Source organism: Petaurus breviceps, unplaced genomic scaffold, assembly GCF_028583685.1.
Source record: "Petaurus breviceps papuanus isolate PSGF00001 unplaced genomic scaffold, PetGlider_PUasm1.0 188, whole genome shotgun sequence".
Classification (NCBI taxonomy): domain Eukaryota; kingdom Metazoa; phylum Chordata; class Mammalia; order Diprotodontia; family Petauridae; genus Petaurus; species Petaurus breviceps.
Window position 1 is genome coordinate 33,407,963 of NW_027185804.1, and position 15,371 is coordinate 33,423,333.

A 15,371-nucleotide genomic window follows, 5' to 3' on the forward strand; every position below is an offset into this window, starting at 1 on the left:
CCCCCCCCCCCCCGTGAAACACACGCTGCGCTCCAAGCTGCATCCAATCAGAGCTGCAGCAGTGAGCACGTCATTCTGTTCTTCCCCAGTGATTTGCTTATTGAATAAAGGTACATTTTTTGTTCACATTTACCTGTTTATTAAAATTGCTGTCAATGTTCATTAAAATAAGCCCTCCCCTGAAAATAAGCCCTCTGGCGTTTTTCTGTCCAAAAAAATTAATAAGACAGTGTCTTATTATTAGGGAAACACGGTAGATCAGGTGAGGGAAGTAGCCAAAGAAGATGACATCCTCTACCAAATCCACCAGTCTGACAAAGTATCATCCAGACATGAAATTAAAATTAAAATTCTGTTATTCAAAATTCAAAAAACTAAATGAATAGAAAAGATATTTAAATATGAAAACTTTCAAATAGTTTTGTAAGTTTGTAGTACTATATTTCTGAAGTTATTAATGCTTAACACTGCACTGAGATTTTGGGGACATGTTGTATTTTGTCTTTTGTCTTCTTTCTATTAGATTTGTGCATTTCTGTGAGAGAAATATTACTCTCTCCTACTATTATTGTGCCACCCTCTTTTTTCTTTTTTTTCTCTTTTTTTTGGAGGTGCAATTGGGATTAAGTGACTTGCCCAAGGTCACATGGCTAGTACATATTAAGTGTCTGAGGCTGAATTTGAACTCAGATCCCCCTGACTCCAGGGCTGGTGCTATATATACTGTGCTACCTAGCCCTCTTTTTTCTTGATTAATTTTGATGCTATTCTATGTTGATCCCATAAATTTAATGTTGATATCAATTCATTGACCATGGCTCCTTTAAGTGTAGCATAATTTTCTTGTTTATCTGTTTTTAGATTATGAATTTTAATTTTTACTTGATATTCTCGGTGGTATTTTTTGAACTCCTGCTTTTTTTAATTCACATGACTGATAGCAAATTTTGTTTCACCATCATATTTTGATTCTGTGTATGTCTTTGCCATTTAGGTACCTTTTTTGCAAACAACAGATTGTTGAATTCTGTTTTCTTATGCATTCTGCCACTCTTTTTCTTTTATTGCATTATTTAAACCATTTATATTTATGATTATGAATTATGTTATTGTTTTCCTCCATTTGTGTCTGTAGTATTGCTTTTTTTAAAAAGGAATTTTTTTGTTTCTATTCCTGCTTTAAATTAATACACTAGCTCTACAATTAGGTTTTTTTCAACTACTTTGATACAACCACAGGCTCTCTTCCCCCCTCATCTTACTCCCCTCTTCATTTGTGGATTGTTCATTCATTTAGAGGTTTGTTTATTGATTTCCTTTCCTTTCTCTTACCTAGTTATCAGATTATTTCCCTCTCTTCCCCTTCCTTTCCTCTTTTAGTTATCAGTTATTTAAAAATCTCCTCTCCTTTGCTCCTCTCCAACTCCTTTTGTTTGTTAGGTTTTTTAAAAAAAATTTCTGAACCTTATTCTAAAGATTTCCTTACCTTGTTCTCTATATTAATTCCTTTCCCTTTCAGTCTGTTCTGAACATTTATTTTCTGATCCAAGGGCCACCTTTGTGTTTATTCCTTCTTTGATCTCTTTCTGGTCCTCACAGAGTGGAAGGAACCTTAGAACATAGGACATCAAAGTTTGGAAATGACTTTAGAGGACATCTAAGTCCCATTCTCTATTTTTTTAAAATAAGGGACCTGAGACCCAGAGAGATGAAATGATTTGTCCATGGTCAAGTAGATAGTAAATGGAATCCCAAAGCTCTTTCCAATGCACTATCTAATTTTTTGTGTGTTAACCTCAGTTTTCTCCCTCTATGAAATGGGGGAAAAAAATCCTGAATTGCCCAATCCACAGAGTTGTTATTAGACTCTAATTAGTTAGTATATATAAGGTTGTTTATAAACCTTAAAGCACCATAAAATTATTGCTAATTATCAAGAGACATCTAGATAGCTTTGATTTCTTTGTTTGAAAACTTCCTATCCATATCCTTTGACCATTTATCAATTGGGAAATGGTTTGTATTTTTATAAATTTGACTCAGTTCTCTACATATTTGAGAAATAAGGGCTTTATTTGAAACATTTGTGGTGAAAAATTTTCCCCCAGTTTTCTGCTTCCCTTTTAATTTTAGCTGCATTGGTTTTGTTTGTGCAAAAACAGTTTAATTTTATATAATCAAAATTATCTATTTTACATTTTGTGGTGCTCGTTATATTTTCTTTGGTCCTAAATTCTTCCATTATCCATGGATCTGACAAATAAACTATCCCATGATCTCCTAATTTGCTTATGATATCATCCTTTATATGTAGGTCATGCACCCAGTTTGACCTTATCTTAGTATACAATGTGAGATGCTGATCTATACCTAGTTTCTGTCATGCTGTTTTCCCATTCCCCCCACAGTTTTCATCAAATAATGAATTTTTGTTCCAAAAGTTTGGATCTTTTGGGTTTATTTTATACTAGATTACTATGACCATTTATTATAATGTAATATGTACCCAATCTATTCTTCTGATCTATTTCTCACTCTATTTCTTAGCCAGTACCAGATTGTCTTGACAATTACTGCTTTATAATAAAGTTTGAGATCTGGTATGGCTAAACCATTCCTTGACATTTTTTTTCATTGACTACCTTGGTATCCTTGATCTTTTGTTCTTCCATAAATTTTGTTATTATTTTTTTAGCTCTACAAGATAATTTTTGGTAGTTTGAGTGTTATGGCATTGAATGACTAAATTAACTTAGGTAGAATTGTCATTTTGATTATATTGGCTCAGCCTACTGTATCTCCCTTTTATTTTTAATCAAATTGAATAAAAGTTTGTTAATTTTATTAATCTTTTCAAATAATCAGCTTTTAATTTTGTTTATCACTTCTGTATTCTTTTTGGCTTTCAATTTATCTATTCCTCAAATTTTCAAGATTTCTTCTTTGGGCTTGTTTTTTTATTAGTTGGGCTTTTTTTTGTTTGTTTTGGGGGGGGGAGGTTTACTTTTTAATTTTCAAAAATACGTATTTATTTCACCAATCCCAGAAAAGGTTTCAAGTAGAAGGTGGAGCTTGAGATGAGTTTTAAAGGAAACCATGAATTTCAAGAGGCAGAAGTGAGGGAAAAGTAAATTACAAGGTTAGAGGGCAGTCAGTACAAAAGGAGAGAGTTGGAAGGTCATGTTTAAGGAAAACCAAGTAGATCAGTGTGACTGTGCTATACAGTGTGTGCAGGTGAGCAAAACGATACTGCTCTTGCAGTCAAACCAGGAGGGCCAGTTTGAAGCTTGAGAGGGTAATAAAAGGCTTGCTAGGTAATTGACCACAAAGGAACCAGTGTGGATTTGATAGTTGTGAAAGAAAACTGACAAAAATAAGACAGATTCCTGTTAGTTGACAGGTTGGAAACTCACTAGTAAAGGTCTTATCCAACTACCCTCTCCTTTCTCTAAATTCTAATTGTGGGGTTTTTTTCCCCCAAAAAGGAACCATCTTCAGAGAGGAGAGAAAGGAATTAGGCATAATTTTGGACTCTGACATCTTAGTAAGAGCTGCTGATAGAGGGCCTGGGAGCCAAAGGAGTGTATGCCCAAACTTTCCTTTGTGTGTGTGTTTTAGGAAAGGTGTTATTTGGACTTTAATGAATTGATGGACTTTATTTTTTATTTTTTAAAATTCTGAACTTAATCACCAAAAATAAAGATTACAGAAGACACAAGAATATTATATATGAAACTATGAATCTCTTGTACTGCTTGCTTTTTTAAAAAAAAAAAGATATAACAAATTCCATACAGTTTCAAAACTGCCTTCTTTTCTATGCTTCCTTCTGAACATCCTTTTGTTTTATTCTATCTCCTTTAGAAAAATGATGCAATGACAATCACTAAAATCTCTCTTTCCCTACCAATTAAAAACCAAGAGGAAGTAAAAAAAAAACAACCCCTGTAACTATTATGTAAAGTCAAGCAAAACCAAAAAAATCACAAAGCAGCATGTCCAAAAATGAATGTCTTTATTTTTTTTTTGCACTTTGAGTACATCACCTTTCTTTCAGGAAATGAGAAGCATGCTTCATCATAGGTCCTCTGGAAATGTGACTGTCATTATATTGATCAGAGTACTTAATTCTTTCAGAGTTTTGTTTTGTTTTTCAATATTGTTAGCTTTCTATATATTGCTCTCCTGATTCTACTCACTTTACTTAACTTCATACTAGCTAGGATTCTCTGAAATCATCTCTTTAGCAATTTCTTACAATGAAAAAATATTCAATTGCATTCATATACCATACTTTGTTCAATTATTCTTTTGTTAATGGGCATCTCTCTTAGGTTCCAATTTATTTTCTTTTTTTTTTCTTATAATCTCTTCTTCAGGATCAGAAACTGTTTTGTATGTGGCTGTTCCCTGTCTAGTATTAAACTTCTTTTTACACTTTCATCTTGCCTCTAACTCCACTTCTCTGTTGAGGTTGACATTTTCTACCCTAAACTGTGTGTTTGTATGCTCAACCCTCCTCCATCTGATTCAGATAAGATTGAGGTTCATCTAATGCCTGCTTTCCTAACCCCTTTTTCCATATTTGTATTCTCTTCTCACACAAGCCAATTATGAGAAATAAACTGAGCTCTGGCTTCCTTGTTTCTATACTAGTGTATTCCTTTTACATTCTCTTTCCTCTTTTAAAATCCTTGGAACAAATTTGGTCAACCCCCAGAACCTCTGTTTTTGTTATTAAATTCCCTTAATATCCTTTGAAGCCATTAAGCTTCTGAAAGGACACTTGTTTCTTCTTTTCATATTAAAATGTTAGCACTGCATCATCATATAGTCCCTTCCAGTTGTTCAAATAAACTTGCCTTTTTAGGATTCCCTTGACTTATATTTGTATTTCAGAGTTACTACTCACTGTTCATCTCTTCATCAGAAATTCTTCAAAGTACTTTATCCTATTTTCTATCCATTTTTCCCTGTAGGACTATACACAGATTTTCAGAGGAAGTTATTCTTGATTTTAAACCTATATCATTTGCTTTTTAAAATATTATGCTACAAGATCTCCTCTTCTTTTTAGTAGAAGATGCCAGGTCTTGTGTAATCCTGACTATAGTTCCTTGGTACTTCAACTACTTCTTTCTGGTTGCTTGCAATATTCTTTTTTTCCCTTTGATTTGAGAGTTACGGATTTTGGTGATGACATTCCTGGAGCTTTTCCTTTTAGGGTTTGTTACAGGAGGTTATTGGTAGACTTTTTCTATCTTTACTTTGTCCTAGGCAATTTTCTTCTATGATTTCTTGAAATATAGCATTTAGAGTTTTAAAAATTATTCATTTTATTTTATTTTTTAAATTAAATTTTGTTTATTTATAGTTTACATCATTCATTTCCACAAGATTTTGAGTTACAAATTTTCTCCCCATCTTTCCCCTACCTACCACCCCAAAACAGTGATCCCATTGTTATACCCTCTTGCCCAATCTGCTCTCTCCTATATCCTCTCCCATCCCCCCCTCTGACTTTCCAGTAGGGCAAGATGGATCTCTATATCCCAGTTCCTGTATGTCTTATTTCCCAGTTTCATGTAAAAAAAAAATACCATATTTTTATAAACACTTGATTTTAAAACTTTGGATTCTTTTCCTTCCTCTCTCATCACCCACCCTTACTGGGAAGCTAAGCAATTCAATTTAGGGTGTACATGTGTAGCTATGCAAAACATTTCCGTAGTGGATATATTGTGAAAGACTGACTATATTTCTCTCCATCCTATCCCAACCTCCACTTGTTCTATTCTCTACTTTGATGCTGTCCCTTTTCAAAAGTGTGTGCTTTTAACTTTCCTCCCTCCCAACCTGCCCTCCCTTCCATCATCCCCCCTCTCATCCCCTTCCCCCCTACTCTCCTGTAGGGCGAGATACCCTATATAGTGTGTATGTCATTCCCTCCCTAAGCCAAATTCAATAACAGTAAGTTTGACTCATTCCCTTTTGTTTTCCTATTCTTCCTCTCCATTGTAACAGCTTTCCCTTGCCTCTTTTATATGAGACCATTTAACCCGTTCTGTCTGACCCAATCCCCTCTCATTATATTCCTCTCTCACCTCTCAATTTCACCTTTTAAGTATCATCCCTTCCTATTCAATTGGTCCTGTGCCCTCTGTCTATGTATACCTGTACACATATATACACACACTCACATATGTATTCATACACCCTTATACCCTCCTATATAAACATATATATGTATGTGTGTGTGTATATATACACATATATATATGTATATATATATATATTCATTCCCTTCAACTACTCTCATACTGAGAAAAATTTCATAAGTTACAATTATCATTTTTCCATATAGGAATGTTAATAGTTCGACTTTGATAAGTTTATTATGATTTCTTTTCCCTGTTTAGCTTCTCATGCTTCTCTTGCTTCTTGTATCTGAATGTCAAATTTTCTATTCAACCCTGGTTTTTTCATCAAGAATGCTTGAAAGTGCTCTATTTCATTGAATGACCATATTTTATCCTGAAACATGATACTCAGTTTTGCTAGGTAGGTGATTCTTGGTTTTAATCATAGCTCCTTTGACTTCTGGAAAATCATATTCCAAGCCCTTCAAACCCTCAATGTAGAATCTCCAAGATCCTGTGTTATCCTGATTGTGTTTCCACAATATTTAAATGGTTTCTTCTTTGTTGCTTGTAATATTTTCTCCTTGATCTGGGAATTCCAGAACTTGGCTATAATATTCCTAGGAGTTTTCTTTTGGGGATCTTTTTCAGGAGGTGATTGGTGGATTCTTTCAACCTCCATTTTGCCCTCTGGTTCTAAAACAACAGGGCAATTTTCTTTGAGAATTTCTTGAAGGATGACTTCTAGGTTCTTTTTATTTTGATCATGGCTTCCAAGTAGTCCAATAATTTTTAAATTATCTCTCCTGGATATATTTTCCATGTCAGTGGTTTTTCCAATGAGATATTTCACATTGCCTTCTATTTTTTCATTTGTTTGGATCTGTTTAATAATATCTTGATTTGTCATAAAGTCACTAACTTCCATTTGCTCTAATCTAATTCTGATGGAATGATTCTCTTCAGTGAGCTTTTGAGATTCTTTTTCCATCTGGCAAATTCAGCTCTTTAAGGCATTCTCCTCATTGACCTTTTGAGCCTCTTTTACCATTTGAGTTAGTCTATTTTTTAAGGTGTTATTTTCTTCAGTCAGGTTGTTGACTCTTTTTTTCATGATTTTCTTGCAACATTCCCATTTTTCTTCCCAATTTTTCCTCCACTTCTCTTATTTGGTTTTCAAAATCCTTCATAAGCTCCTCTATGGCCTGTAACCAGTTCATATTTTTCTTGGAAGCTTTTGGGAGTTCTGACTACATTGTCTTCCTCCTGTTCCATGCTTTGATCCTTTTTGTCCCCAAAAAAGGAATCCAAAGTAGGATTGCTGTGCTTGCTTTGCTTCTTTTGCTTGCTCATGTTGCCACTCAATTACTTGACTTTTGAACTTTTTGTCACAGTAGAACTCTGCTTCTAGAGAGGAGAGCTTTGTCTCAAATCACTGGGGTTTTCACAGCTGCCAGAGCTATTAGTTGGGTGCCCTCTCAGAAGCCTCCACTAGCTCTGGCACACTGGTCATGCACCTTAGGACCTCCACCCTAGAAAGCAATCCATATCCAAGCAGGTTAAAGCAAGATTGATTATCCCCTCAGAGTGGTCGCTTGGTCCCTCTACAATCTGCAGGCCTCAGGAGCTCTGAAGCAGCCACGCATCAGTGGCCACTGCACTTCAGCTGCTTCTCCCCCTGGGGGCAAAGGCCAGACCCCCTGTTCCCACAAAGTCCACACTCACCTCTCACTTTGTCTTTGGCATGTATGTGTTGATAGTTCTGGAAACTGCCACAGCTGCTGGTGATCCACTCTCCCAAAGTCCCTCCAGCTGGGGCTGGTCATGGCCTCCCTGAGGCTGTAAAACTGCAGGAGGTTTGTTTCTCTCTGAAACTTTGTGGGTTCTGTAGCCCTAAAGTTTTTTTAGAGTCATTTTTATAGGTATTTGAGGTAGTTATGGAGAGGGTATACAGAGTTTTCCTGCTTCTCTGCTGCCATGTTGGTTCCACCAAAATTTATTCATTTTAAACATAAACACAAAACAAGAAAAGGAAAAAATAATATTCCCGTGTACACAACAGAACATATGAGACAATTCAATATGAAATAAATAAATTACCATTTCAAGAAAACCTATGTAATAAATACAACATGTTGTTTTCAAGCCACCAGCTTTTCTGTGTTTCTTTCTGGGTTTTCTTTTGTTCTCTGCTAGGCACTTTTTATTTTATTTTTCCCTCTTCCCTCCACCTCCCCCCCCCCAGTTTAGAGAAGGCTGCAATTAAATGCAAAGACATAGACATATACATGCATATCTATAAACATACACATATATACATATGAATAAAACCATGCAATACATATTTCTATTTGTCAGTTCTTTCTCTGGAGATGAATTGCACCTTCCTTCACAGATCCAAGTCTTTTGATGTTTTTCTAAGTCAACTAGCTCATCATTTCTTATATCACAATCTTATACCATAACTTGATTAACCATTCCCCAATTAAAGGGCATCTATGATTTTAACCAATCAAATAGGTGTAAGATGATATCTCAAAGTTGTTTTAATTTGCATTTCTCCAACCAATAATGATTTAAAGCCTTTCTTTCATATATTGTGATATTTTATATATTTATATATATATATATAGTTTTGATTTCTTCATCAAAAATCTGCATGTTCATATTCCTTGACTATCAGTTGTGGTATGACTTGTGTTCGTATAAATTTGACAAAGTTCTTGACATATTTAAGAAGTGAGACCTTTATCTAAGAGACTGTCTATGAAAGATTTCCCCTCAGTTTTCTGCATTCTTTCTAATCTTGGCTACATTGGTTTTTATTTATGTGAGAATTTTTAAATTTAAAATAATAAAAATTAACCATTTTACACCTCAAAAATGCTCTCTATCCCTTGTTTCTTTGTATGAGTCTGATAAGTAATATATTCCATGTTCTTGCAATTTTCTTGTGATATTTCCCTTTATGTCTAGGTCATATATCCATTTTGACCTTATCTTGGTGCATGGTTTAATATATTGGCCTATGCTTAGTTTTTAAATCACTTTTAAAGGAAATCTACTGAATCTTAAATTTTTCTCTCCTTAATTTTTTCCCAGTCAGACATTTTTTATATAAAGTGCCTTACATTTTCTTTTTTTTCAATATTTTGATTTTATTTTAATATTTTTTGCTATCCCGATAGATTTCTGTTTGATCCATTCTAGATTTAAAGCATCCATTACTTTGTTAAGAATTACTTACTTCTTTTTAAAAATCATTTATTCTCCTTCTAATTCTTCCCTCCAAAACTTTCATTTCTAATGTCTTGCTTCATTTTTTCTAAGTATTCATGTCATTCCTGTGGAATGTGCATTTTTTTCCTTTGTGTATCTGCTTGCAATTATTATAGAGTTACTCTGACCTTCTTTTGGGGGATCCCAAGAACTACACTAATTTTTTTAAATAGTAGACTATATCTTCTTTAGGTTACTCATTTTTCCAGCTTTATTTACTCTCCTCCCCATTTAATAGTATTTAATGTTTTACATTTACTTGTAAAGATAGTTTTTGACATTCACTGGTGAGTTCCAAATTTTTTCTCCCTCCTTCCACTCCCCCCACCCAAGATGGCATGCAATCTGATATAGTTTTGATTTCTTCATTAAAAATCTGCATTTTCATATCCCTTGACTATTTATAAATTGTGATATGACTTGTATTCTTATAAATTTGACCACTTTCTTGATATATTTAAGAAGTGAGGCCTTTATCTGAGAGACTGGGACAATTATGGAGTTGTGTACCACAAATATAAGCATACATGTACAATCATATATATAAACATATTAGTCATGTTGTGAAAAAAAGTATCAGAACAAAAGGGAAAAACCACAAGAAAGAAAAAATAAACAGTATGCTTTGATCTGCATTCAAACTCCATAGCTGGATGTGGACAGCATTTTCCATCATGAGTCCCTTGAAATTGTTTTAGATTATTGCATTGCTGAGAAAAACTAAGTCTATCAAAGTTGGTCATCGCACACTGTTGCTGTTACTGTGCATAATGTTCTCCTGGTTCTGCTCACTTCACTCAGCATTGGTTCATTTAGGTCTTTCCAGGTTTTTCTGAAATCTGCCTGTTCATATTTCTTATAGAACAATAGTATTCCATTGCATTCACATACCGCAACTTGTTCAGCCATTCCCCAATTGAGGGGCATCCCCTTAATTTCCAATTCTTTTGGCACCACAAAAAGAGCTGCTTTAAGCATTTTTGTACACATCAGTCCTTTTCCCTTTTTAAATTACCTCTTTGGGATGCAGACCTAGTATTGGTATTACTGGATCAAAGAGTACACAGAGTTTTATAGACCTTTGGGTATAGTTCCAAATTGCTATCCAGAATGGCTGGAGCAGTTCACAACTCCACTGGCAATACATTAGTGCTCCAATTTTCCCATATCTTTTCCAATATTTATCATTTTCCTTTCTTTGTCATATTAACCAATCTGATAGGTGTGGGGTGGTACCTCAGAGTTGTTTTAATTTGCATTTCTCTAATTAATAGTGATTTAGAGCATTTTTTTCATAGATAGCTTTATTTCCTAAACTGTAGCTTTGTGCCAGGGCCAGGCTCTGATCCTTACTGTGCTTTTGGTTGGAGTGGTTAGCCCTGCTTGGCTTCCCTCTGGTTCACCTGGGTTCCTGCTGCTATGACCTCCACCTACAGTAGGTAAATCCCCCTGGATCTTTTAAGTTCAGATTACTGGATACATAGGGCTCTCTGGCATCTCAGGACTGAGTGCTGGGGCCTTAGAATTGCCAGATACTTGGGATGTCCCAGTGTGAACATAATCATGCCCACAGGCTTCCAAAATCCTTTCTATAGTTTCTAATCGTCTCAATGATTTCTGATTACCATGGGATTTTCTTGGGGGTACTCTTTCCTTTTACTGCCTCCACACACATACTTGCAACATGTGTTTATGACTCATCCCTAGTCATCCTGGGAGGCTGCTGTCTTGTTTGCCTGAACTGGCACTGACTTTGCTAGCAGCATCTTTTCCTACTGTCTGTGTCTTCTAACTAACTTTTTGTGCAATTCTGCTAATTACTGTGGTTTCTCATTGGATTTATTGTTTGTTATTTGGTTTGACAGAATTTCAACTTTTTGCTGAAATAGATAGGTGGAAACTAGATAGGATGCCTCTGTTTGGGTGTCGGTCTTGACTGGAATTTTTTTACCTTCCCTTTGAAATGAGTTGTTGAAGGATTTGGCCCAGGGATCACTAACAGTTTAGAGGAAGAGTTTCTTAGGTGACTCAATGGAATAAAAAGAAAATCCCTAATCTAAGGAATGGACCCAAGCTTCTGTTTCTTTATCTCTGCCTAGAATATAATAGCTCTCACCCAATCCCACTGCCATATCCCAAGGACCAGTCTCTGTCCAATGTTTTGAGATCTCTGGATGGAAGGTTCTCACAGAGGGCAGATATTATGAGGTTTTTCTGAAGCTATTGAACAGCTCTGCCAGTGAGTTATTATCAAGTTAATTTCAGTTCCTATCTTCCTGCATTTGAAACTCAGAGGTGAAAGACTGTATATGCAAGCCCCTGAGTCATCCAGCCCCCCTCATGAAGATGGTCAGCAAGTTAATGGGATGCTTCTGCTGAGCCCAATCCACAAAGACATACTTATGTCCTAAAGCCTTCCCTCCATAGTGATCACAAGAGCAGCCACCAGGTGAAAGCAGTGCCCTGGGTCAGCAGTCATAATCACTGATATTTCTATTAGTGCTTTACATTTTGCAAGGCACTCTACATATAACTTTTCATCTGATCATCTCAACACTACAAGATACTTCCCATACTCTTTGTGTTACAGGAATTAATTATTTTTGTTGTTGTTTTGTTGTTTTACAGATGGAGAAACTAAGTCTCCAAGATAACGTGTGACTTTTCCTATGGCCACACAGCTAGTAAGTATGTTGTAAGCACGGTTCTTCCTGATTCCAAAGGCAACTATTTATGATCCCATACTACAGCTCCTAGAAAGAGTTAGCTTCCTAAGTTTCTTTATCCTAGGGATTGAGCCAAGAACTGAGAAAAACCTGACTCATGAGTGCAATGGTAAAATGAATTTATTTGTAAATTTGAAAAAAAAAAAAAGACCCACAATACACCTTTGAGACTTTGGGATGAAGTTTGAAGAGCTTGTATTCTTGATCCTAAACCCTTGCTTACAACCTCTCTCAGGTTTTAGTAGTTAAAGGCCCTATTAGAAAACATGTATAGCCAAGCTTGATTTAAAACCAGGTCCTTGGAATTCTTCCATTGTAACCTGGGATCCCTTATTGGTTACCTGGGGTTTGTTGTTCCTTGGGGTCTTTCAATTGTTTTCTAATCACCATCTTTGTTTTCTTTTTGAAGAAACTTCCTGCTGAAGAAAGAACCCTGAAAGAAAGTCTACATATGTACTGCAAGACTTCCAGGGAGTTTTCCTTCAAGATTAATAGAACGATGATGGCTTTAATTGGTCGTTTAATATTTTAATTTTCTATTCATACTTTCCCACCTGAAAACCCTTTGTTCATTTTTGGGAAAATTATCCCTTCAGGTCATGATTTAAAAAAAAATTTATTACAATGAGTGAAGAAATGGTCAGCCTTCATATTCCTTAGTATCTTAGTTTATTTCATTAGGAATTGTCTAAGGTAGTGCCTAATAATGTCCAATTTGTTTCTGAAACAAAGAAGAAAAGATCATTTTGCATTGAGTACATACAAAATGTCCTCTAGTTGATACATTACCCAAATAAAAGCGTGGTATGATGCAAAGAGTACAGGATTTGGATGTGGAGATACTGGGTTCAAATCTCAGCTCAATACTCACTACCTGGATGGCATTGGCTAAAAGAATCACTTAATTTGGGGGGGGGGGCAGGTTTTTCATGTAAAATGAGGGGGTGGACTAAGGACTCTCGAAGGTCCCTTCTAGCTCTAGAACTATGACCTAAAAACCAAAGCCAAGTTGCTATTGATTTCCCCAAATATCATTGTCCGTTAAGGCAGTATCTTATCGAGGATAAAGACCAACACTGAAGTCAGGAAGACTTCAGTTGAAGAATGGCCTCTGGTACACACTAGCTATGTATATAGACCATATAGGCAAGTCAGCTAAACTTTTGGTGCTCCCAAGCAACTCTCTAAGACTGTATTATTTATTATATTGTTGGCAAATTAACAGATCTGGACCAAAAAACAACAATAAAAAGTCATTGGCCATTAGACAGTGGAAAAAACACTAGATTTGTCATCAGAAACCCTGGATTCAAGTGTAGACCCTCTTACCTAATGCTTGTGTGATCTTAAGAAGCAACCTTTCAGGGCCTCGGTTTCTTCATTTGTAAAATGAGGATATTGCACTATATGATCTCTGAAGTGCCTCTCCCCTGAAATAGTGTAAATTCCAAGACCACTTTCTTCTCCACTTTTCTATGTTCTAGACACCCAAGGTCTCTTCTAGCCCAGACATTCAAGGTTCAATACTCTATGGTCAATTTTCTACATTTTCAAATGAGAGGCTGGACTAGATGAGTCCTATGGTCCTTTTCAGCTCTAAATTCTATAATCACAGATGTCAGAGGTAACTCTAGTAGACAAATTACAGACTATTCACTTGAAGTCACAATTAACTATCTGGCCTGGTTTCCCATTGGTTTTCTTTTCCATGTTAGACCTTCAGTTCTCAAGCAATAGCCATATTGTGCTTCTGGGTCTTTTGTTTTTGTTTGCTTGCTTCTTTGATAAACACTCCCACCCCCTCCTCCATTCTCTGCCCACCCATCAAAAATACTGTAAGCAAAGTATTGTATAGAAGAATGTTGACTCTGTGTTCATCTTCCTTCTTCAACCCTCCCCCAACTTCATCATTATCATCAGTCCTTTCTCATTATCAAGGATTTTAACAAGTAAAATACTCATCTGGAGACTTTATGAGGGAGACTCTAGGGTGTAGAATAATCCTCTTGTAGTATCTGTAGCTATATTGACTCCACGATTGTTAAAAACAAAAATAAAAGCTCAAGGACCATATAGTAATTTTGATTAGTGACAGACTCCAATTGCCATTGACATCAATAGGGCTTGAATGTGGATGGAAGGAATGTGTGATGGAATCAGGAAAATGAGCTCAGATGACTAAGAAGACACATAGGGTAATGACAACAAGGCACTTTGTTGTTGAGCGTAACTCCATTTAGAATTACAGGCAATGTTTCTCCCTGGAGCGCTTGTCACCCTGTGGCCCAGAGGTAAGTATTATTGGGAGCCTCTCTTGGCCAGTTGCTTCAATAAACAAAAGCCTAACGACAAGGCTACAGGAATCTATGCCTTAAAGAATTATTGAAGTAAAGTAACAATAGGGCAGGGTACATGGGAGCCAGCAAGTTTTCTGGGGTGTCAGCAGGCAGGATTGTTGTATTCAAGAATGGGACCTTCTGTGGACTCAAGCTTAGGCTGTTCCCTATTTTATTCAGGAGTAAACTAAAATCACATGTACCATGAAAATCTTATAAAGCCAGAGGGTTGGTTTTCTGTGTTGCTTTTTTGCAGATTTAAAGACTTTGAGTGTTTAGCCAAATTAAGACCTTTGGTCACTGAAGTGACTCCATGACTGGAATGAGGAGTCCTTATGAATTGTTGGCCACTGGACCTTTCTCCCAGGCTTAGCTGCCTCAGTGACCCAGAATGTGTTTCTGTATCAAGCCAAGAGAGATTGGGCAGGGCTTAGTGAAAGTCCCCTGGGAAAGGGCCTTACCCTTCAAGTCCACAGGTAAATGAGTCGCTTCCCTTTAAGTCTTCCAGGGACTAGAAGAGAGGATTAAGTGGGACTTTGCCCCAGGCAGAAGGGAGAACTTGGGTGGAAGCTAGAGAAGCTTTTTCCCTTTGATGCCCCTTGTTCATGCTTTTTCTCAATGTCTGAGCTGCAAATGATCTGCTGGCCAGCACAATCAAGTTCCTCCCTCCTTTTAGCTGTTCAGGTCCCGGGTTAAAAAAAAAAAATGGTCATGACATAAATTTGACCCAAAATTATATGAAGGTATCTATTTATTCACTATAGCGTTTTAAGATGTGTGGCTACAAAATCAAGAGTGATTTAGGTGTGGTAAAGTGAATTAAGAATAAGGAAATAAATGGGGCGGCCAGGTGGCTCAGCGAGTAAGAGCACTGGCTCCAGTGTCGGGAT

At 36.2% G+C, this 15,371-nt stretch overlaps 1 long non-coding RNA gene across 1 annotated transcript in view; it reads left to right on the forward strand.

Annotated features, from left to right (window-relative positions):
• Positions 1 to 13,093, forward strand: part of LOC138163438 (uncharacterized) — a 55,879-nt gene extending 42,786 nt beyond the window's left edge. The window contains exons 3-4 of the long non-coding RNA XR_011168885.1: positions 12,048 to 12,103; positions 12,555 to 13,093. This is a non-coding gene — a long non-coding RNA (uncharacterized lncRNA). The remainder of the gene's footprint in view (positions 1 to 12,047; positions 12,104 to 12,554) is intronic.
• Positions 13,094 to 15,371: the final 2,278 nt, after the last annotated feature.